At 42.2% G+C, this 24,025-nt stretch overlaps 1 long non-coding RNA gene across 2 annotated transcripts in view; it reads left to right on the forward strand.

Moving 5' to 3' along the window:
* LOC115290787 overlaps nucleotides 1-24,025 on the forward strand; it is a 170,542-nt gene that overhangs the window by 128,992 nt on the left and 17,525 nt on the right. For both annotated transcript variants that reach the window (XR_003908198.1, XR_003908197.1), the window contains exon 4: nucleotides 13,453-13,653. This is a non-coding gene — a long non-coding RNA (uncharacterized LOC115290787). The remainder of the gene's footprint in view (nucleotides 1-13,452; nucleotides 13,654-24,025) is intronic.

Below are 24,025 nucleotides of genomic sequence, written 5' to 3' on the forward strand. Positions count from 1 at the left end.
GCTGATATAATTTGTTGCTCCTCGATTTGTTTAGAAACCTATAATCTCCAGTACTGGTGAAAATGAGGGGAAATAAGATCTTTCATACACTGTTGCTGGGACTAAATATATAACTTGACACAGATAATTCTGTATCTAAGATTTTATCCTATAGTAAAAAGAGGGTGACTTTTTTCTCTCATTTAGTTTGATCTCAGGAACATTTCCCCACACTAGTAAATATCTTTGAAATAATTATTTTTTACTGATTGTGTATTATTGTATATTATTTCTTTTCACACCTCTGACATGTATATTTAAACATTCTATAACTGGGAATTTATATTGTTTTGAATATTTTGCTTTTAGATTTAAAAGAATGTAAATGGGTCCAATAAGTAGGTATTATTTAGATCTGATTGGAAGAAACAAAAAGTAAGAAGATATTTATAAGGTAACTTGACCATTTTTAATATGAACTGGGTATTCAATGAGTTTGAAAATAGCATTAGTTTTATTTTGTTTTATATTGGCTTTGTTGAATCAAGGGTCACATCAACCTTTCTATTCTTTAAGCTTCTGACCTATATCTTCTCAAAAATTTGATTGCTGAAATTCCTTCTGGAATTTCAAGAAGGAGATTCTGTGTTTCAACTATCCCCTTGAAAAGAAGAAAGATTTCAGGGATCCAAAAACTTTGGTTTGTTCTGCCCCTTGGGGAACAGAGAGGGATGAGGCGCATATTCTTTTAAATTCTTTCTTATTTTTTAAGTCAACAAGAAATTATGATTGCTTATTGTTCACCAGAATTCTATGTCACATTTTTTAGAAACATGTTTGCAAATAATTAAATCCTAAGACAGTAAAATGATGTTATTAAATAAATACAAAGGATTTGTGTTTACTTAATCTTTGCAAACCTATTAGTAAATAATGGGGCTTAGGTGAGAATTTGATCAATAGAATCAGAAGCTTATTTTTACCATTTTATTTACAAAAATAAGGCAGTTCTTTTCACTATAAGGATAACATATATTCATTGTAGAAGAAATATGAATAATGTCTGAGGTGTCACTTACATTTTGACAACTTTCTTTCTAATCTTTTCAATGTGTAGTTATCACTTATTTTACAATTTGTGATCCCATCAGATATATAATTTAATATCCTACTCTTCTGGAAGCATTTTTTCATATCATTATAGATTCTTGCAGAACATCTTCTTTAATGGCTCTATAATACTAAATGTACATATCACAGTTTAATTCTATCATTATTAGAAAAATAATGTTTGATATTAAACCTTTTGAATACATGTTTTATTTTTCATTTTTCAAATAGTTTTCTTAGGGATACTCAAATACATTTTTCAACATGTTTGCTAACACTTGTATTGGCTCTCAAGGACTATGTATTTTTTACATATTTATTTGTTTCCTTTCTCACTGTATCATTTAAAAGTCAATCATTTAACTTAGTGTCTGTGACATTTTTTCATAGTTTGTTGACTAATTTTTAATATTGATTAGTTTTTTATGTACACAGAACATTTTTATTTTAATATGTAAAATCTATAAATCTCCTACTTTGTGATTTCTACTCCCTGATTTTAGATTCAATGACATAGAAAAATTACTGGAGTACAAAGCTGATTGATAAACATTAAAATAGGAGTCTACAAAGGTCTTCCTCCTCTGGCACCATGTTGAGGGAGAAAGGAAGACAGCACATGGGACTTTCATGAGGGCCTTTACAGTCAGAGCAACCCAAGCAGGAGAGAGGGATGGTGATTCTTGGAAGGCTTGAGGGGTAATGATGAGCATGCCAAAGTGTGTGGCTTTGGGTGGGTACGGAGTGGCAAAGTGCAGTGACTGAACCATGGCATTCCAATTGGTTATGCTGTAAGTGATCACAATTCAGCCTCTCTATTTTGTCTCTTCCTTCTTACCCAGGGATGTCTCTGAGCCTGTCTTGCTTCTACCCTCCGCTGTGTGGTATTGCAGTAGGGTCTGTAACATCAGATGGGAACAAGCCACTAAGAACACCAGCCTGCTTCTGTTTCTCATAGGTTTAAGAAGTGGACCTCACTTATTACTGACTACCTCAGTTATTACCAGGCATTTACTATGAGGAACAAAACAGAAAAGGTAGAAAGAAATAGATTCAGGATATGTTTTAAAGATGTGGCTGAGAGGCTTTGTTGAAGGACTGGGTGTGGGTTGTGAACAAAAGAGAAGCAAAGATGCCCCCAGGCTTTTGCTGTGAGCCACTGGAGCAAGGAGTTGCCATGTAGTGAGATGGGATAGACGGCAGAAAAAGAAGTTTCGATATGCTGGGAGACATATCAAATAGAAATGTACAGGTCCAAGTAGAGATTATGGGGGTGCAGCTCAGAAGAGATACAGGCTAGAGACTGTCAACAAAGAGATACATGAGATCACCAAGAGGTCAGGGTCCAGAGAAGAGTGAACAAGATGAAGGACTAAGCTCTGGGACCTTCCACTGGGATGTTATTTAGAAGGTAGAGAGATGAGGATAAACTAACAAAGGAAACTGAGGGCAGCAACCAGAGAGACAAGAGAAAAGTCAGGACAATGTGGTGACTTGGAAGCCAAGTGAAGGAAGTTCATCAGGCAGGAAAGAGTGATCGACTGGGTGGAAAGTTCTTGGCAGGTCAGGCAAGATAGGAGCTAAGAACTGATCTTTCAGTAGAGCAAAATGGGGATCACTAGGGACTTTGACAAGAGCAATTTCAGAAGAGTGGTGAAGGCAAAAGCCTAAAGAGGGTGGGTTCAAGAGAAGATGGGAGGAGAAATCAGGTCAGAGTAGAATTGCACTGTCCGGTATGGGCCACCACTCACAGGAGGCTACTGAGCACTTGAAAGGTGGCTACTCTGAGTTGAAATGTGCTATATGGGTCACATAGGCATCAGAGTAGAATTGCAATGAGAATGCAAAATATCGCGATAATTTGAAAACAATTCCATGTTGAAAATGTAATGGGATATGTTTAGATATGTTGGGTTAAATAAAATAAATTATTAAAATTAATTTCACTTGTTTCTTTTTAGTAAAAGAATGTAATGTAGCTACTAGAAAAAAGAATCCAGGTTAGAGATGTGGCTCATTGTATTTCTACTGGACAACACTGGTATAGACAACGTTTCTGCATAGTTTTACTGTAAAGGGGAAACAGATAAATGGGTAGTAGTTGGTAGTGAAGTGGGGTTAGGAGGAATGCACACCATGGGAGGGCGTGGATTATTCATACAGAGTAACCGGAGGGAAGTGATGGTCTGGAAGCAGAGAGGTGGGTATTTGTGGAGGTTTCTCTTCTGCATTCTCAGTGACATAGGAAGCCAACCCTCAGCTGAGAGACAGCATGGCGGAGGAGGTTCCCTTTTGTAATCACCCTCTAGACCACAGAGTTTGACAAAAGCTGCCTGGTTGCAGCCTGCTTAGAAGAGAAGGAAGGGACCTTACAGGGTACTTTCTGGGTTCCCTGGCAGTTCATTACCAAAGACATAAAATGCAATAACCCACTGGAGAGCTTATCCTACTTGGCCATCTTTTTTATTTCTTGGACCTTGATTTCTTTTTATCAAAGCAGAAAATAAAAGACCCACTTTCAACCGCCTCTGTTTGCTGGGTGTTAGCATAGTTCCTTCTGCGGCAGGCAGCTTGGTTTCTTTACGACTTAATTGCCACAAAATGTGTCGATCCAGAGCCCTAAATTTTCCAACTCATCCTTTTGTGTTTTGTGTTTTCCTATTTCTTTTCCACCTTCAGGAAAGAAGCAAGAGGATGACTCACTTGTCTCCACCACTCAGAGGAGGCTGGGTGGGCTGGAGAGTCAGCTTCCCACTCTCCCACCCCCAAACCCCCTTCCCCCCACCAAACTTGGCCACTCGTGGCCTGGCAGCAGCCAGGCTTCCAAGAGAAACCACTACTTCCTCCACCAGCCCCGACGCCAGTTCACAGGCAGCTGGGCTGCTGATTAAACATTGAAGTTTCACTTCGGGCTACTTTAAACATTTGCATTATTCCAGAAGTTATTTTCAGGTATCCCATAAGGGATTTTTGTGCCCCTGTATATGCGTTATTTTGAAACTTTTCTTCATAGTTGCAACACCCAAAGGTCCAAAATAATGTTTGAATAAAATCCTTATACGGACCCCTGTGCTTGCTGGATGAGACCCTGGGCAGTGTCAAGACCATCAGCCCACCGAGCTGTGCCAACAGCAACTTCTGGACTTCTGACTCGTAGAAGTGTCACATTCTTATGTTCTGGTGGGGAGAAAAATCAAAAGGGGTATGAGGTGACCAGTCTTAGATTTGGTTTGAGGTTTGGCTGGGATCAAAACTTAAAAACAGTCAGTGTCCTAATTTTTTTTCTTCCCTGGCTGTCTTGGAGCAATGATCACATAAAAATACCCCGAGTTTATTTTCTGTGAAATAGTTGCAGTTTACCTTCAAGCTGGTGAGCATCTGTACCTAAAGGACCATAAAAACTGAAAGAGTTTACAAGACGCATGAATTGGCACAATCTGGCAGGAGAGGAGAAGGCGCTCAGGACAAGTAAATATTTTACAGCACCCACAGTTTTAGGTGGTGACTGCTTTAATGGATAACTGCCCTTCTCTCTCCTTCTCCCTTCTCCTCTCCTTCCCTCTCCTGTTTCTGTCTGCCATGGTTTTTTTTCTGCTCTCTCTCAAAATTAATTTTTTTACATTTCATTCTAACTGCTTCCTCCAATAGTTAATTTGTTAGTTAACTGTTTAAACATTTTATAGAATTCTCTGAGCTTGCCATAATCATTTTCTTGGCTGCCCATCTAGAGGCATTCCATGCCATGGGACAGCTGGAATTGGAAAGACAGGAATTTTTGTGTAGGTTGGGTTGGCTACACCTGCTCTTAAAAAGCCAGTCTTTGTGAAAACAGAAACGAGAACAAACAAAATAAAAGATAGTTAGCCAGTCTTCGTAGGCTACGTGCCTCCTCTACTGTTGTCGTTTGTGTGTGTGTTGGTTTTGTTTGGGTTGTAGAAGTGATACCTCAATTTACAGCCTCCATAATCACCACTGAATTAGTTTATGGTGAAACGAATAATACCAAGAGAGGCTGCTAAGTCAGAGAGAACAATCTCTTTTGACTCTAAGGAGCATTTGGTTTTAACAGCAGTTTGTTTCAAGGAAGCGCTCTCTTCCCCTTCCCCCGCCCCCCCCCCCCCCCCCCCACCAAGGAAATGTTCCTTTTAACAGTGGAAGGTATAGAAGGTATAATGGAAGAACAAAAACGTTTCTAGGCATTGTTGGGTTTTTGTTTTCGTATAGTTCCTTCTAAATAGTATAGGGTTGCGTGTTAGGGCTAGACAAATGTTTCTGCAAATAAATGAATTTTCTCAATTTTTATAATGCTGAAAATGGAATGACCAGATGGTATAATGCTCTGGCTCTGGGCATTTTGTAAGGCATTGAAGGACACTGCCCATCGGAGGCAGGCACCATTGTCCTCTGACTTGATGAAGGACTTGGGTTTCATTTATTTTATTTATTTTTAAAGATTTTTGAAAGTCTATTCATTTATTTTGAGAGAAGAGAGAGGGAGAGAGACAGAGAGAGAGAGAGAGAGAGAGAGAGAGAGAGAACAAGCAGGGGAGGGGCAAAGAGACAGGGAGACAGAGAATCCCAAGCCCTGATGTGGGGCTCAAACTCGGGACCATAAGTTCATGACCTGAACCAAAATCAGGAGTTGGTCGCCCAACTGACTGAGTCACCCAGGTGCCCCAGGACTTGGATTTTAAAATGCAGTTGGGTTTTATATTCTATCTTAATCATCATTCTGTGGCCTCATGTCAGTCTACCATAAAAATTAGGAGAAGTATCGAGGGGCACCTGGGTGGCTCAGTCAGTTAGTGCCTGACTTGGGCTCAGATCATGATCTCATGGTTTGTGAGTGCGAGCCCCACATTGGGCTCTGTGCTGATGGCTCAGAGCCTGTAGCCTGCTTTGGATTCTATGTCTCCCTCTCTCTCTGCTCCATGTGCTCACGCTCTATCTCTCTCTCCTTCAAAAATAAACATTCAAAAATAAATTTTAAAAAATTAGAAGAAGTATCTATTAGTCAGGAACAAAGAAAGAAAGAAAAATGTACAAACAGAGTTGCTCTTTGAGAAGTTAAATCAAGTTTGAGGGAATAAAAATGTATGGTGTGTCTGAGGCAGAGTTCACACGAAGGCTCTCATGTTCTGCTGGAGTGTGCAGACCAGCTATGACCAAGTCACAAAGAGTCTTCTTCCTACTTTTTGCAAGAGGCCTCATTTTCCGAGGGCCTGACATGGAAGTGTGTGAACAGGTGAGAAAAGAGGCAAATGCAGCCGTCAGAAAGCTGAAAGCTGGCTCCCAATGTTTAGTGAACATTAGGTTGAAACTTTCCTCATTTAACTCTTAAGTAGGGGGTAAGGGAAGTTCAAAATGGTGGTGGTGGTGGTGATGTGGTGGCGGTGGTAGTGGCGGTGGTGGTGTGGTGGGGGTGGTGGTGACGGTGGTGACAGTGGTGGTGGTGGCGGCGGTGGTGGCGGCAATGGTGGTGGTGGGGGTGGTGATGTGGTGGCGGTGGTGGTGGCGGTGGTGGTGTGGTGGTGGCGGCGGTGGTGTGGTGGTAGAGGCCCTCTTAGTTTTTCTTCAAAAATTTCAGTTGTACACACTCAATAACTTCTCACTGCATACAGCGTGGTGGCTCTGATTAATAATACTGTATTTTTACTTGAAATTTGCTAAGAGGGCAGGATGTAAGTGTCCTCATTATAAAAGAAAAAGAAAAAGAAAATGATCATGATGTGGGGCGATGGGATATTAACTAGCTGGATATGGTGATCATTTCATAACATGTTATGTATATCAAAACATCAAGTTGTACACCTTAGAAAGAGAAATTTTATATAACAAAACAAAAAAACAAAAAAAAGTCATTGCTGACCTAAAAGTTGCATAAATTTTCTTGTACATTGTCTCTAAAAATGTCCTAGTGTTCCATCTTATATTAAGGCCTGTGATCCATTTTGAATGAATTTTTTCATGGCTATTTTGAGAGAAAGAGGCAAAGAGAAAGGGAGAGAGAATCTCAAGCAGGCTCTGCACTGACAGCACAGAGCTGGGCACGGGGCTCGACCTCACAAACCATGAGACCGTGACCTGAGCCAAAATCAGGAGTCAGACACTAGTTGACTTGAGCCACCCAGGAACCTCATTTTGAATAAATATTTATAAAAGGTGGGGGAAAAAAGAAGGGTGATTTTAAATATAGGACAAATCCTTTAAAAATGGGCAGATAGTCTCTGTAGCCGTGGGGTTTCTCTACATTAGGCTTCGGCCAGCACACCTCAGCCCCACTCCTTCGAGATTTACCAGGCATGACAGGATGGGCCGCCCAGGCAGCCCTCTGCCCCCACCCCCCATTGCCTGATAATTTCCACAATATGGGCTGAAGTCCAGCATAACTAGGTTGCTGGTTTGTGTCACATTGTAGGTTAAGTCACAATTGAGACTTCAGATGCTCCCCTAGACTCCACATTTTGGCTTCACTCTGGTGGGAGTGAATCCCTTACTTTATAACACACATCTTTCTTGGTGATACCAACTCTGGAATTCTTTTTCATGTTTATTTTTAGGAGAGAAAGAGAGTCACAGAGTGTGAGTGGGGTAGAGGCAGAGAGAGAGAGGAAGACATAGAATCTGAAGCAGACTCCAGAGTCTGAGCTGTCAGCACTGAGCCTGACGCGGGACTTGAACTCACAAACTGATATCATGACCTGAGCCAAAGCTGGACGCTTAACTGACTGAGCCATCTGGGTGCCCCTGGAATTTTTTAAAATTATTTTTTACTGTGGTAAGAAAACAACCACATAACATAAAATTTACCCCCCTAATCACTTCTAAGTTATGTACTTCAGTAACGTTAAGTAAGTACATTTGCATTGTTGCATAACCAATCTCCAGAACTTTTCCATCTTGCAGAACTAAAACCCTGTACCCATTAAACAACAACCCCCCGCTTCTTCTAGCCCCTGTAGCTACCATTGTACTTTCTGTTTCTATGAATTTGACTATTCTAGATAACTTGTATGAGTTAGTTATCTAGAACTCATAAAGCACTTATCTTTTGTGACTGACTTATTTCACGAAGCATAATATCCTCAAGGTTCATCCATTCTATAGCATGTGTCAGAATTTCCTTTCTTTTAAAGGCTGAATAATATTTCATTGTTATATATGCCACATTTTATTTCATTTATTCCTCAGTGGACTTGGCTTGCTTTCACCTCCAACTCTGTATTTTGTAGGATTTGACATTTTGACTGGCAATGCTGTTCTATTAAAATTTCTGCAGAACTCGGTCCCAAGGCCTTACGTGTCTTACTATTTGAGACATCTTTTCCCCAAAAGCCCTTCACTGATGTAAGAAAGTATCCACTTGAAATAAGGCAAAAGGGTAACTGCATGTTCTTTCATTATCTTACTGGGACATTTTTTAACAAGCCCACCCAAGGATCAACAGATTCATGGAGGGAGTGTGCCTTACTCCACAAACTCTTTGCTATTGATGAAGGCTCAAACTCTGTGAAGTGACATGTTTACTGGTGTAGCTTTGTTGGGTGGTGATGCAATGCAAGTGGTTTTGATCTAATACACGAGATAACCCTACAGGTTGTGCTTTAATTGCCGTGGGTGACATGAACCAGTGTTCTGTGTAATCTAGGAATCTCATTTGGATATCTGCTCTTCAGTGTTCTTATATATTCAGTTTCTCAAATGCTCTTTACACCAACCTCACCATTCTGGTTGCTTTCACATTAATGAATTAAATAAATCTTTACCACATGCTCATGTTATGTTTACATGTGAGCCATGTTTACGACATCCAAAAAATTACACTTTGAATTTCTTTCCTGCCAGAACAGCCAGTGGAAATGACCACATTTCTTCATTTCAGTGAAGTTTTTGTTGCCAAGCTATAAAGAAGCCTGATTGTGTCAGAGGAGGAATCATGAGCCCTATATTAGGATTAGGTAGAAAACGGCTCTGCTGAATATAAGTATAGCATGAGTTTCTTTTCTTCTTTTTTTTTTTTTTTTTTAAGGAAAACTGGTCAACATGCAACAATGCATTTAGCCTGTAAATGTGTCCAAGCATTTTAATCTACTTCAAGGGCAAGGTCCATCTCCATGTTGACACATGTAGAACTGCTAGGTTTCTGTCCATCACCACTTAACTCTGTAACCTGAGCCAGGACGCGGGGGAGGCCTCAAGGTGTGTTTCCCAAAAGTCAAGAGTAGAAGGCTGGCTAGGCTCACAGGTTTCAGCAAAGATAATAAAATAAATAAAGAGCTAAGTTTCCATAAACGTTGCATTCCCATAGTCACCTGCAGCTATGCTCCCTACTTTGGAGATGTGCCCCTTTCCTGCAAAGGTTTACTATGGTTGGTGGCTTTCCTCTGCATTGGGAAAGTGCTAGTGACTGTGGAGAGCAAGCCAGAGACACAGCCGGCCCCTTTTGCTTTCTGTGTGTGTGTGTGTGTGTGTGTGTGTGTGTGTGTGTGTGTGTGTTGTTCTTGCACTGGATAGCCACGAGTATGGGATTTAAGTATTCCAGAGATCAGTTTATTTGACATTTAGTGAAGAGAAAGTGGCTCATTTTTAAGAACGTATGCCTACAGATCAGGGACTTACGCTCAAGGACATAACACCTTAGTTGACTTCCTTTGTAATATCTGATACGTAGAAGAGAGACCAGCCTGAATTAATCAGGGCTTTATTAAATTCTGTAAATTTTGTTTCTTCTTGTTGCCCGTGAGAGAGAATACTAAGATAAATGGTAATTTCTAGGCTAAAATGAAAGGAAGATTAGAAAAACAAATTAGGTCTTTTTAGTGAGTATTTTCAAGGCTGTAGTAAACTCTTAGAAGTCTCCCATACCGACTTAATCATGGTCACATTGCAAACTCTTCCTAGATAAAAAGAAAAACTTTAAACTATTGCCTTCCTCAGTTTTCTCTGTCCATGTGCGGGAGCTCCCCTCTGGGAGATCATCTGTTTGAATGTGACGCTGAATTCTTCAGTCAGCGTGTGTTCTACTCTGATTCAGTGGCCCTTGGGTTAAATGGAAAGGACTACAAAGATGACTCCCTGGCATTGTGACTTCACTCTGTGGAGTCAAAGTGATGACAAATGAAGAAATTTCTCTGCTGGAGTTGATGCAGCTAAAGTCTGTTCCTGGGAACTCTTTCTTAATCCTGGTTTTATAATTTCAAGAACCTCCACTTTCCTTGTGATGCTTGTGTTTAGGGTCATTTCCGTCTTCAAGCAAAATTAGTACCTAGGTTTTGTTTTGGTTTGTTTTTTGGTGGTAGTGTTTTGAATTCTTACTTTGATATCATACTATTTCAGGAATAACCACAAGTGATTCTGTAAGTCTTCCAGATGTTTTATTTTAAACCTGAAGAAACCATGGTCAGTATCAATAAATGTTTATTGAGCGTCAGCTGGGTAGGAGCCTTGTCACTGGCATTTGAACAAGTCTATTTCAAGTGGTCTGGATTTCTAAGATGTTCCATTACCTGGTTTGGGAGTCAGATGTTTCCAAAGAGATCTTCATTGTTTCCTAAGTTTTAAAAATTAAATTCCCAATTTCAAAAGACATTATCTGTAAGACAGGAGTACTTAGCACTTTTCATTTATTAAGTGCTTACCATGAGCTAGAAACATGGTTAGTCAAGTGTTTTATGTGCATTTCCTAATTTTAATGCTCACACCAACCCGCTGAGTTGAGGGATGACTCTTATGATCCCCATTTTAGAGATGAAATAACTGAGAACAGGACATTTGTTCTAGGCTGCACAGCAAGCTCAGAAACCAATTTGAGTTCAGTTCTGTCTGATTCCACGGCCTCACTACTACATCATGCCATTTGTGTTTTTGATCAAAGTTCTCAGTCAATGCCATGATGTTTCAGGACTTATGTGTCACTTGGTAATTTTAAACCTTAGGAAACCAGGTCTGCATCGGCAAATGTTTATCAAGTGTTGACTAACTCTGTCCTTAACATTTTACATGTCTCTTCTGCATGGTCTGGATTTCCAAATATTTCATGAACTGTCAGACATGTTTCTGACAGAGACTTTAATAGTGAAACTTACTTGAAATTCCCAATTATCTAGAACATTTGGTTTAAAGATGAGAGCAGCCAGCAGTTTTAATTCCTTAAGTGCTGAAATATTGTAGAAAAGAGAAACCCCAAACCGGCTTGCTAACAAATGGCTTAGTGAATGAATCAGCACGATTGTGCTCTCTATGGTTCTTTTTGGATGTTGTCTGTGTCCCTACAATCTGGGCGTAGTGTGATGAGTTGTGCTGAGAAACCAGACTTGAAAGTATAAATAGGGTTGACAGAATAAACAGAGTAAACCCTGAGTGTGGGGGTGGAGGTTTGCAAGTCAGCCTCCTTTGACTGCCTTAAGTCACATGCCCGGCCTTTTGGGAATGTGCCCAAAGCTTTCCCTTTATGAACTGGTGGAAACAGCTTAACCCAGCCAATTTGTTTGATTTCTCATGGACCAGAGCAGCAGACCTCGGGGAACCCAGAAAGCTAGACGTTGCACAGTGAACAAAACAAACACATGCACATGCCTATTCTGCAGAGAGAGAGGAAGAGGGTGTCACACAGCACAGCACTTCTCTCTCTTTCTCTCTGTCTCTCTCTCTCTGTCTCTCTCCCTCTGTCTCTCTGTCTCTCTGTCTCTGTCTCTCTCTCTCTCTCTCTCTCTCTCTCTCACACACACACACACACACACACACACACACACACACACACACACAGGATTACCTAGAAAAGAAATGAATTGGGGCACCTGGATGGATCAGTCAGTTAAGTGTCCAACTTCGGCTCAGGTCATAATCTCATGGTTTGTGGGTTCGAGCCCCATGTCAGGCTCTTTGCTGACAGCTTGGAGCCTGGAGCCTGCTTTGGATTCTGTGTCTCCCTCTCCCTCTCTACCCTTCCCCTGCTCATTCTCTGTCTGTCTCTCTCTCTCAAAAATAAATGAACATTAAAAAAATTTAAAAAAAGAAATGGATTTATTGTTGATGCCTCAATTAAATGGAAAATTTGTCTAAAAAGCTTCCATTAGGGGCACCTGGGTGGCTCAGTTGGTTAAGCATCCAACTTCAGCTCAGGTCAGGATCTCAGGGTTCATGAGTTTGAGCCCTGCGTCCGGCTCTGTGCTGACAGCTCAGAGCCTGGAGCCTGCTTCGGATCCTGTGTCTCCCTCTCTCTCTCTGTCCCTCCCGTTAGTGCTCTTTCTCAAAAATAAATAAACATTAAAAAATTAAAAAAAATTAAAAGCTTCCATTTTATATTTGTAAAGTGATCTCCTCTGGGGAGCTTTAAAGGCATATACTACTCCAAGAGAACCCAGCCATTCATTATCAAGCGAACAAGCTGGGTTGAGGATGGGCAACAAAGAGATATCGAAGAGGGAGTTGAAAACACTGGTGAAAAGCAAATGGAAGAACGAACCTTGTGTGCCAGTGGTGGGGTCACTCAGCAGGGGGAATAGTGACAGGAGGAGCCGAGCCTGTAGCAGAGGTCCTGGTTTGGACCCCCGAGGGACCAAGGGACCGGGGCAAGCTTCCCTGCCGAGAGGAGAGGAGCTGTCATCTGGGAGTGAGTGCTTAAGCCTTAGAAACCCTCGTCCGTGTAGCCCTGTGCTATAAGCCCGTCCCAGGTGATTCAAGAAAATTGTAGAAGCTGCATCATTTGTATAGCCAAACGGCTGCATTTGGGAGCCTAGTCAGAGATATCCCAGAGGTGGGCATGAGGGAGAAGAGAGAGGTGGTGATCAGTGACAGGGATGCATGGGTCTCCTGAGCTGCTTTGAAGATCACCCATGGTGCCACCAGACCCCAGCTGTGGGCCACCAATGTGCACTTGTAACATGAGCTCAGACAGATCTGTTGATCCCCAGGAAAACGGCAGCTTGAGTAAATATCACATAATTCAGCCCCTCGGTGATGCTTTCCTAGAAATCCAACAATGGATGCTCCATGGATTTAGTCCAGGAATTCCCGTCCTATCTGAGAGAGAAAAAGTGCGTCCTTTGGCATTTGTCCATTGGCAGCCATTGGATGACACCTCAGTGACCCGTATCTCTGCTTGTCTTTTTCTCCCTGTCCCCTGTTCCCTCAAGGCTCTTCTTAAAGGGCTGTGTGTGAGACATCGTAGGAAAATCTCTCTGTGGTTAGGATTTTTAGCAGTAGAACTTTCCCTTGTGGTGTATGGAAGAGAGTCCCATTTCTAGTCACCAAGAAACAGAGGTACAGCTGAGACATGGTGACCCTTGAAAGTCAAGGTTTTGAGGAAGAGGATGGAACATTGTGTTAAGACCTGGCCGACTCAGGGTCTTTTTTCATTTTTAGGTGCCAGCGTTCCTTTGATCACATCTCCCAAACAAGCATGAGACTTTCCAGGTGACATTTATCTTCTCAGCCCTAAAGCCCAGAAGGCAGAACTTGAAGGTGCTAACCAGACCCCCCGGACTGCGGAAGTGTTCTCCTGCACGGAGCGCAAGGAAGTGGAGAGGAGCAGCCTAGGAGGAGCCGTGCTTCACCTCTTTAAAGGTGGTCTCATCCTCTTCCCCCGTGTTCTTTTCCTCTTAAGAATGTTCTTTGCTTTTGAAGCTCTCTCTGTTCCTCTTGAAGTCAGTAATTCCTTCGGCCTTGATGGTAGCCTGTCCAGAACTGCTGGACATAGATGCACTTCACATTATGAACAGAACACTCCAGAATGCCACAGAATGACCAGGGCTCTATTTACTTTAGAGGCGGTGGCAGCTGAGGAGGAAGGTTCAAAAGAGACAAAGTTGTGCCTGAATTATGATGTGATATGTTCAGCTCTTAGCTCGCCACCGGGCAGACCTTCAAAGTTCGTTTTCAATGGGCTTTTCTCAGGGGGCCACACCATCCTCTTCCAAATGTGAGTTTGAGGATGCTTCCCATCTTACATCACTCACAAATAACTGCCAGAGGAACAAGAAACAAAAATTATACAATTTACAGTTCACCCTCTTTGATGGGTGGGATGGGGGATATAAAGCAAAGGCTTCTGAGTAGAATGTAGTTGGATTGCCGCAGCAAGCAAAGTCTTAAATTTAGAGAGCAAGCTGCATTAGTGAATTAAAAATATTAGAAAGCCTTTACTCAGATTCAGTTGAGCTTGATTTGGGTCAAGGTGGGGGAGGGTAAGAGGAACGAAACCCAACAGCCTGTGCCAAGGATTTGCTGAACATTTTTTTTAATGCTGACGGCCATTAAATTAAGTAACAACGGAAGATTACACAAGAGTAAACACTGCTGCTAATGTTTGACTAAAAGCTAACTGAGGGCTCTAAGTGACTCCAGTTAATTTACACATCATGCCAATAACAGCCCTAGGGGACCATAGTGGTGGTGGGGGGGAGGAGGGTGCACTGCTCAAGGTGGGGGAGATTTTATAGCCACAGCCACGTTTTTAAATTTAGAAAAAGAAAACTAGAGCTGAAGGAACTGCTTTAGAGACTTCAGGGAAGGAGAGACAGAAAAAGAGAGAAAGGGGAATTGTATGTCCGTGCCTGCTGGGCTTGGGGTTTTAAAAGGGGGGGAGACGTGTAACTTTTAAATAACTCTTCTAGGAGGAGGGAGTGTGCTAGGATCAAAGAGTTAACTGTTCCTGTGGGACAGGAGTCTTAATAAATTCTGGACTGTGCCAAGGGTTTCATCCATCCCAAATGAAAGAGTGTAAATTCCCCCGTGAGATCAAATAAAATTGATTTAACTCTGCAACGCTTAGCTCCAAGTTAAAATTTAAGTGTACAGCAGATGATGTTAAAATTATAGTCCCTCTTCAGCACAACTTCTTTTGATACAGTTTTAAATGCTTTTAAAATGGGATGTGTCATTTATTTAGTAACATAGCAGTTGATATCCTTAGATTGGGATTTCATCATGCACTTTAATTTTCTAGGGCATTGGGATGACCATAATTGCTGAACAATTCAATGGAATGGAATGGGCTAACTCAGCACTTTTTATTGCATTTTTCCACATAATATCTGAAATCTTCTTTCTCATCGCAGGATGTTTGTGAAAGCAAGGCATTTAACCCTCACATTTCCTGGGCTTGAATAATTTTCTTAATAAGGCATAAAACCTTTGCAAATTTGCATGTCATTGTGAAGGAGGCAGCTCTGTTTGGCATGTCAGGGAACGGGTCCTGTTGTCTGGTGCTTGGCAGCCTTCAGGGGATTCCCAAGGAAACCTAGTGTTTTCAAAGACCCTCTTCTCAAGTTTTTGTCTTCTCTTAGGCAAAGGTAAAAATATCTGCTGTGCTAGGCCAGTCTTAAGTTTAGTCCTGGAGTCTCAAAAATGAACAGTGGAAAGGTCTGGATAACATTGATAGATATTTCTGTGTTTGCCCAGCTGAAACCTTAAAAATGCTAAAAGCCACCAAAATCTCTGCTCTTTCCTTTAATTGCCCTGGATTGTCAGGCTGGAGAAATGGAAATGGGTGGGTATGTTCCAGTGCTATTACATCTTGCGTGAACTTACTGACACTAGCGTTTTGATTCTGGCAGCGTATTTGTGAGTTCGAGCACTCTCCGGGGACCCTCCCATCATGTCAGAAACCAAGCACCCTGTCTGCAGGGTCAGCCCCGATGCTAGAGAAGCTAGAAGAAAAAAAATCATGCTGTCTCATCCCTTCCACACTGTCAGTTGACTCACTTTATGACTTTTATTGCCAGATCCAAAACTTGATGGCCGACCTGACTAAGGTCACCAGCCCCATACGGCTATTTTAAAAAATTGAAATCATTTGGCATTTTCGGTTCTTGCCTTTTGTGTGTTTACCCAAATATTCTGATGAGCAATTCTCAAAAATATATTGCCTCCAAATATGAAGGTGTGCCAAACCACAGCAAAACTGAAAGTGGCACTTCAAGTAACTGGAATTAGTCGACACTGGTTTGGTACCTCAAATCCTCCATCCCTGATGTTAAAATCAAAGACTAGGATCACCCATGTCATCGGGGTCAGTTTGTTAAGCAGACCTAAGGAATGTCTAAAGGGGGTTGAGTTTTCAATATGGAGATGTTTTGAAATTTGAACAACTCACTGTAATTCATGAATCAATGATTGTAGATATTGTCGCATTGAATGAACAAACAGCCTGATTGTAATGATGTGGCATTTCCTGTCCTTGTCTTCAGTAGAAGATTCACTCTCAGGTTGCAGTGATCTGCTGTTTTAGTTCCTCTACTTGAACCTGAAAAGGGAAATTGATGTAATTTCTCAGAACTCTGAATCATAAAGTTGGGGAATGGTGAATGGTATTGTAATAACATGACTAGCTGAAATTATTGTAAATCTACTCTGTGCACTGCTCTGAGCAACAACCCTGTGAGGAAGGGCTAGTGTCCTCTCACTGCACAGTTTAGGAAGTGAGGCACAGGGAGGTAAGCCAAGTGTCCATGGTCATCCAGTGGTTGGTGGAGGAGCAGGAGGCTGGAGTTAGTCATGGCTGTCTTCATCCAGTCTTGGGCTGCACCAGGGTGAGGAGAGATCATCAGTGCATTCCCTGTCATCCACGTGCTCATGCTTACCATTTTAATCCTCTGGACCCTGTCGTCTAACCTATCTTGGCATCAGACCCTACATACTGGATTTGGGAGAGATGGAGATTGGATTTCTTGAAGCCACATCAAACTTCATTCTCTATTATGCCTAAAAAAAATATCCATCTCTTCCCAGCTCTTCTTGCAATTTAGAACACACATGTCAGTTTTTAAGAACAGATTATTTTTGGAGCACCTGGGTGGCTCAGTCAATTCAATGTCCAACTCTTAATTTCAGCTCAGGTCCTGATCCCTTTGTTCGTAGGATTGAGCCCCATATTGAGCTCCATGCTGATAGTGGAGCCTGCTTGGGATTGTCTCTCTCCACCTCTCTCTGCCCCTCCCCTTCCTGTACTCTCTCTCCCTCTCTCTCAAAAAAAAAAAAGAATAGATTATTTCATTGGAAAAGAATAATAGCCACACTGAGCTTACTACACATCAGAAATTATTCAGAGTACTTTACATTTATTATTCATTTTATTTCACAACTGTATGAGGTGGGTAGGATTTTTATCACCATTTGACAGATGAGTAAACCGATGCACAGAGAGGTCATGTCACTCGTTTAAAGTTACCTAGTTAGGGGGATGCAGAGATAGACTCCTACCCAGGCAGCCTGGTCCTATGGTCCATGGTCCATGGTCTTGACACTACTTTCTCTGTCTCTAATGAGTTGAGGGCTAGCAAAGAGATTCAGGTTTCAGGCAGATAATTTGGGCTGAGTTCTATCACAGCTGAGAGTGAAATTGGCCGTTTCATCGCTACTGACCATTTCGTCACTACTGTGAGCAGCACTGTCTCAGTTTCCACCACTGTTCTAGCAACACATTCCAGGACAGACACCAGGGGAGGGTCTGTGAAGGTCTGAGTTATTCTTCCAGCAGCTGAGACCAGATTATTTCTCTTACTTCTCTCTCCCTTGGTTCTCTTGCCTCAGAACAAAGGCCTGACAACAATGGCCTCTTTCATTTGTGGTGATTTCCAAAACAATCTCTCACACATTTCCTCGTGGGATAAGAGCCTCACTAAGGTTCTACAGGGGTGTGATTGCATAAGAAAGATCTTCAAGAAGTTTGAAGCTAAAAGGGTTGGACACAAAACTTGGGTTTTTTTATTCTAAGCCACAGCACGTCTAAACCATACCCCTCATTCTGTCTACAGTAGAAAAAACATCTCAGCAAGTTTCCCTGTCATACTGCAGTTTCTGTGGAAGATTGTGACCCCTTTTTCATATAGCGGGTCTCTGTGCAACGGTCCAACCAGCCATGGGAACTGACTGAAGATGACTCATGTGCTCACACTGTATTCTGTGCTTGAATCCACCTGTCATGGTAGATACCTTACAGCAACAGATGAGGATATCAGGTCTAGTTACGTTTAGGAACACAGGTTGGTGCTGGAGCCCCCAGGCAGGGCAGCAAGGACAACCTACCATACAGAGAAGAATGGTTAAAATAAGCTTGCCTTTGACTTCTGCCCTCATGATTGCAGAGAAATGTCACTTCTTCTTAAACAAGAGAAAGAGAAATGAACAAGACCTGTTGATAGTGAGCGAGAGTAGGTCTCCCACACTCCCCTTTCTCCTGCACTCCCTGGGATATGGGGCGCTGGCCCAGGGAGGCCTAGGTGGATGGCCTACGTAATCAGGACCATTTGCAGCCTGCAAGGATCTAGCTTACCTAGAGGCTGGATACCAGAACGCCAGCTCAAAATTTCAGAACTGTCTGGGAAGTTTCCACAGATCTGAATCCGTGACCTGGAAACAGGCTTTTACCACCTATTCTCAAGTAATGTGACTGGCCAGTTTGTAAAGTAAACCTAAGAAAAGCTAAAATCCTCTGCTTCGACCAGGTGGAGGGAAGGAGTGAGAGGAAGAAAAGAGAGGAAACTGGAAAGAATAAGGCCCCAGAAGACACGTGAAAGGAAAGCTCACAAAGTACCTTTGCTAAGAAGCCTTTAAGCTGGAGTTGACCAGCAAGGCACTAGCAGACACATATGGGCAGGTTAATGTCCCTAAAATCAAGCAGGGGCCAGTAATAACAGGGCCAGGCAAATAGAAAGTTACAGCTGGTAAGGAAGTCTGTGCAGGAAGCATTCGATGCAGCAATTACTGTGTGCAGGCCTGCTCCCCAGCTCTGGGAGCACACACGGGGGCCACAGAGACAGGCTCTGCTTCTCATAAAGCACTGTCCTCCCTCTGGGACAGATCCTTGGAGAATTGGGAGGGCTTTACAGCAAAATCAAGCATTATCTATACCTTCTGGGTTCTGGAGGCCAGGTTAGAAGCTGCGTGCCTGGTCATTGCCGGCAGCCAGGACGGTGTTTGTTGGCCCTGACCCAGCAGTTGTGAGCTACAGTGGCGTTTGCTGCTGTGACCGGCCCCCAACTTCAGATCTGTTTGTTACCGTTACCGTCCTCAGGTGGGTTGGGTAGGCACGACTTTAGAGGAGCAAACTCAATACGACAAGTTTCCTAGCTTGGCAGTAGCTGCCAATGGCTTGCCTGTCCGTTGTTCTGTTTTCTCTTTTTCTAAAGTCGTAGAGGGCCGGCTTCTGTTTCACTGGTTTCTGTTTCTGTAAAAAACATTTCAGGACTGCTTTCCTCATCGTTTCTCCTAAAAATTACCGTTCCCTTCCTTTCTGCACTGGAAGGGCTGACCCACATCCACCCAATCCGGTCCCCCTGCACCCGCTGCCAGCACTGGGTGGGTTACTGCCATCAGATGTTCCGCCCTGGCCAGTGCGTGTTTTTAAATGACTGTGCAGTACCTGTGGTTATAAAGACAAATGGACCTAGACAAGGTCCCAGCAGGCTGTGGGGACACACCCACGTTCTCCATCCCTGCTGAGCTGGGTTCTCGCTTTGAGTCTTCTCCTAGTCAGAACTCTAGATGGCCTCATTCATGCGACTGTTTTGGTAGTCACCATGCTTTATGGTGCTCCTGGAGGTGAAATGTGCACAGAAGGACGCTAGTTCAGAGCACATGCTTAGAGGTCAAAACTAAGTGTGAACTCTGACGCAGTCTCCTTCTGAGTATGTGCTCCTATGGTAAGTTTTTTAACCTCTATGCCTAAGTCTTCCCATCTACAAAATGGGGCAGCAACATCAGTCTGTACAGGGTTCTTGTGAGAATTGCATGAGACAATGAATGTGAGGTTCACAACACAGTGCCTGATACAGGGACAAATGTTATTTTAATACAAGTTTTGCTATTTGTTATCATTTCCTTGTTTTCTCCAAAAAGTAGGTGATCTTAACACACCTGCTTATGTATGTAGGGAGGTCTGATATTTGGAGAATGCGGAGAGGGGAGTCTCTTTGAAGCAAATGCCACATTTAACTCTCATATCACCATCATCAGCCAGCGACGGCCCCCAGTGCACTTGCCCTGATGCCTTCACATGAGCCCAGGAGAAGGTAGAGTAGCAAGGGCCACAGGGCTCTCATGGGAGAGAACTTGGTTATTCACCACAGGCATCACCAGGTTGTCATCTGCACACAAGAGATGGCCATTTGGGACTGACAGGTGCTGCCCAAGGCATCACTGGAACCCCATGGCACCATGAACCCAAAGCCTTTCTCTTTTGCTGGTGAAAATGTGTAGTTCAGGATCAATGAAATACCTGAAAGAAGGCCAATGATGAAAATGTTCAACTTGACCTTCCAAGACTGCAGTTCCCTCCTACAAGTCAAGCAATGGCATCGCGTGCGTCTGCATGGCCATCCTTTCACCCCGCCGGTCAGCAGATCTGCAGAGTGGAGAGGCAGAGCTGGCCGTGGATTCAGGGAAACACCATTTAAATCAGTGATTCTCAGACCAGGAGTCCTCATGGCACAAACCCTGGGTAAGCCGGACTCAGTGAGGTGGCAAGAGCCTTTCTCAATAAAGGACCAAGTTAGCAAATAGAAGGTTCTCTAACTTTCCCTTACACGATTAAAAATAAACAGACAAACGTGTTGCCACTCTCTGTATGTACTGTGAAATGAATGCCTAATATATAAACAATTAACTGGGGGATAGTAAGAGGGGAAAAAAAGATGAAATAAATCAGGTACCTTCTTAGTGTGACATATAATTCAGATACTTTGTGCTTGGGATAAAGTAGCCTTAAGTGGTCAACTCTAGGCCTCGGTGGATGATGAAGTCTGTCTGTGGGGTTGAATTTAGAACTACCAAATGCCTGTTCTCCCATGTTTCTTGTCTTCACGTGTCTGCGGGGTAAGAGTTAATATAAGCTACAAATATTCTTCTAGGACTAGTTATTACCTGTGAGTGTTGAAAGGCCTTGACAAATATAAAATGTCATATACAGGCACAATGGCAGATCAGAGAGTTATCTGCATCAAGTGAGACCTACAGTCTCCCTGAAACACTGCAATCTCTTCATTTTCCAGCAGTTTTGGGACAGACTAAAGTTCCACGGTACATCTTTTTAATGTGGCAGGCCTCAAGGGTAGATTGAGTTAGGCAATTTATCCTCTTTTATGCCCTGTATGCACAGACAACACTCCAATGGGGTAACGTAAAACCACGGATAGGTTTCTTTACAATGGTATTTCAGTGAACAAGGAAAGCAGCCCAAGCCATGTGTGGAACCAGGAAATGAAGTATCAGGGGAGACCATGGACATTAAAAGAAATGACAAAAATGAGAAACCTTCCTAACTGCTTAAAGGCGTGTTTCTTTGGCAACTTTCTGAAATTGGTTCTCAGGCCTTGGATCACCCCCAAGGTGTTGATGTTGCGTTTTGCCTCAAGAGAAGCCATCCCTCCCCAGACCGTCCAGCTCTCACCCACAGACCGCAGGGTCACACCATTCAGCCATCAGATGACAGAGAGGAGAGGTTCAAAGAGGATTAGTCCTCAGGACCTGCTGGCTCTTTTTCTCTCCAGTACTCACGCTGGAGATGTACAAAACTTGTAAGAATACACTGGGACCCTGCAGTGTGTGTACATGCATACACACACACACACACACACACGCACGCACGCACGCACGCACTCACAGACGTGTGCCGTTGGCACTCATGCCACGAGGACCACCCTTCCTGCCGGCTCCTTACCCTGTCAGGCTTGTCTGCGCAGGACGGCCCAACTGAAGGCAGGCCAAGTCTCAACGGAGGAATTTGCCTGGGTTTGGAGCTGGAGTTCACGTTTGCTGACATGGAGACTGACCTGTTGCTTGTCAGCAAAGAAAACATGACTGTTAAATGAGCAGAGACGACATTGTGCTAGCTGCTAATGGCTGGCATTGGTTCCAATGGGAAGCTTGAGAAATAAAAATATTATGAAGAATATATAGGGACAGAAAGCAGCAGAGGTTGCCAGGGGTTGAGGGTAAGAGGAAGGACATTGATTAAGAGAGCTACAGAGGGGCGCCTGGGTGGCTTAGTTGGTTAATCGTCAAGCTTCGGCTCAGGTCATGATCTCACGGTTCATGGGTTCGAGCCCCGCGTAGGCTCTGTGCTGACAGCTAGCTCAGAGCCTGGAGCCTGCTTCAGAGTCTGTGTCTCCCTCTCTCTCTGACCCTCTTTGCTCACGCTGTGTCTCTCTGTCTCTCATAAATAAATTAAAAAAAACATTAAAAAATTAAAAAAAAAAAGAGAGAGAGCTATGGAGGGGCGCCTGGGTGGCTCAGTTGGTTAAGCGTCCAGCTTCGGCTCAGGTCATGATCTCACGCTTTGTGGGTTTGAGCCCCGCGTTGGACTCTGTACTGAGAGCTAGCTCAGAGCCTGGAGCCTGCTTCAGATTCTGTACCTCCTTCTCTCTCTGATCCTCCCTGCTCGCACTGTCTCTGTCTCTCAAAAATAAATAAAAATCATAAAAAATTAAAAAAAAGAGAGAGCTACAGAACTTCTCAGGGTGTTAGAAACATCTGTTTGATTGAAGGGTGTTTATCTGATGGTGTCTGTTTGTCAAAATTCATAGAACCGTGTCCTAAAAAGACGGAATTCTACCGATACCAATTATAACTATTTAAAAGCAATCAAAAGAAGACACCCATTTTTGTCTATTAAATTGATGAATGTTTAGAGAAATGAAACATAAGTACGTATTTGGGGGAAAATTCAGGAAAAAGAAGAGTATCATTCACTGCTGGGGAGAGTGTAAAGATTTTTTAGTGTTTCTGGCTGGAAATGTGGCAATATATATCCAAAGACTTAAAGCTCTGAGTAATATTTTGCCTGATAATTCCTCTTCTAGGAATCTATCCTTAGAAAGTGTTTTCAAGGAATATAAAGATCTAGGTACAAGGAAGTTTATGGCAGTGTTGTCTATAAATGGAAAAATTCTAAAAATAAGTTTATAATTATCGTACATCTGTAGGCAATAGGAATTAGAGTCTCAAAAATATTTAAGACTTTGGAAAAAATGTAAAAAATTAATGTGAAGTGAAAAAATTGGATACAAAGCTTCACGTACAACATGCTTTTACCTTTTGTAAAAAATGTATATACACATATATACACACATCTGTATGTACAAACAGAAAAAAGACGGGAAAGATTTGCACATATGAAGTGTTAATGGTCATTATCAGGATAGTGGAATTATAGTGGTTTTAAAAATTATCTTTATTTGATATTTGTCCAAATTTTCTGCAAAAAGAATGTATTAGCTTTATGATCAGAAATATAAATATTATTTTTGCAGTTTTCTTTGCTATCAAGGGCTCCCCCTGCTGCTCACCTAAAAAATTATGATGGGTTGGTCTCCTACCACTTATTTCTGACTCTCCTCATCTTCTAAAAAGTTCTATGCTGGATCTTGATGACTACTTTCAACTTGTTCCTTGTCTTAGGAGCAAATAAATCTAATTTGAATACTTGAAATGATAGGTCAAATTCTAGTATTTTTGTAAAAATTGTGATATAATTCACATACAGTAGTCATTCATTTAAAATCATTCATGATTCAGTGTTTCTTAGTATATTCATGAAGCTGTCATTAATATATAATTACAGAAAATTTCCATCATTCTAAAAAGAAACCTCATACCCATTAGCAGTGACTTCCTGTCACCCCCTTGTCCAGTGCCTGGTAATCACTAAGCTACTTTTTGTATCTATGGATTTGTATAGTTTGAAACTTTCATATAAATGGAGCCATATTATAGATCATTGTGTCTGACTTCTTTCACTTAGCATAATGTTTACAAAGTTACAATCCATGTTGTAGCATGTATCAGAATTTCATTCCTTTTATAACTGAATAATATTCCATTGTTTGAATATTCCACATTTCATTTAGCTACCCATCACTAATGGACATTTGGTTGTTTCTACTTTTTGGCTATTATAATGCTGCTATGAATATAGACAAAAATTTTTGTGGGCATATGT

Source organism: Suricata suricatta, chromosome 4, assembly GCF_006229205.1.
Source record: "Suricata suricatta isolate VVHF042 chromosome 4, meerkat_22Aug2017_6uvM2_HiC, whole genome shotgun sequence".
In the NCBI taxonomy this organism is placed as follows: Eukaryota; Metazoa; Chordata; class Mammalia; order Carnivora; family Herpestidae; genus Suricata; species Suricata suricatta.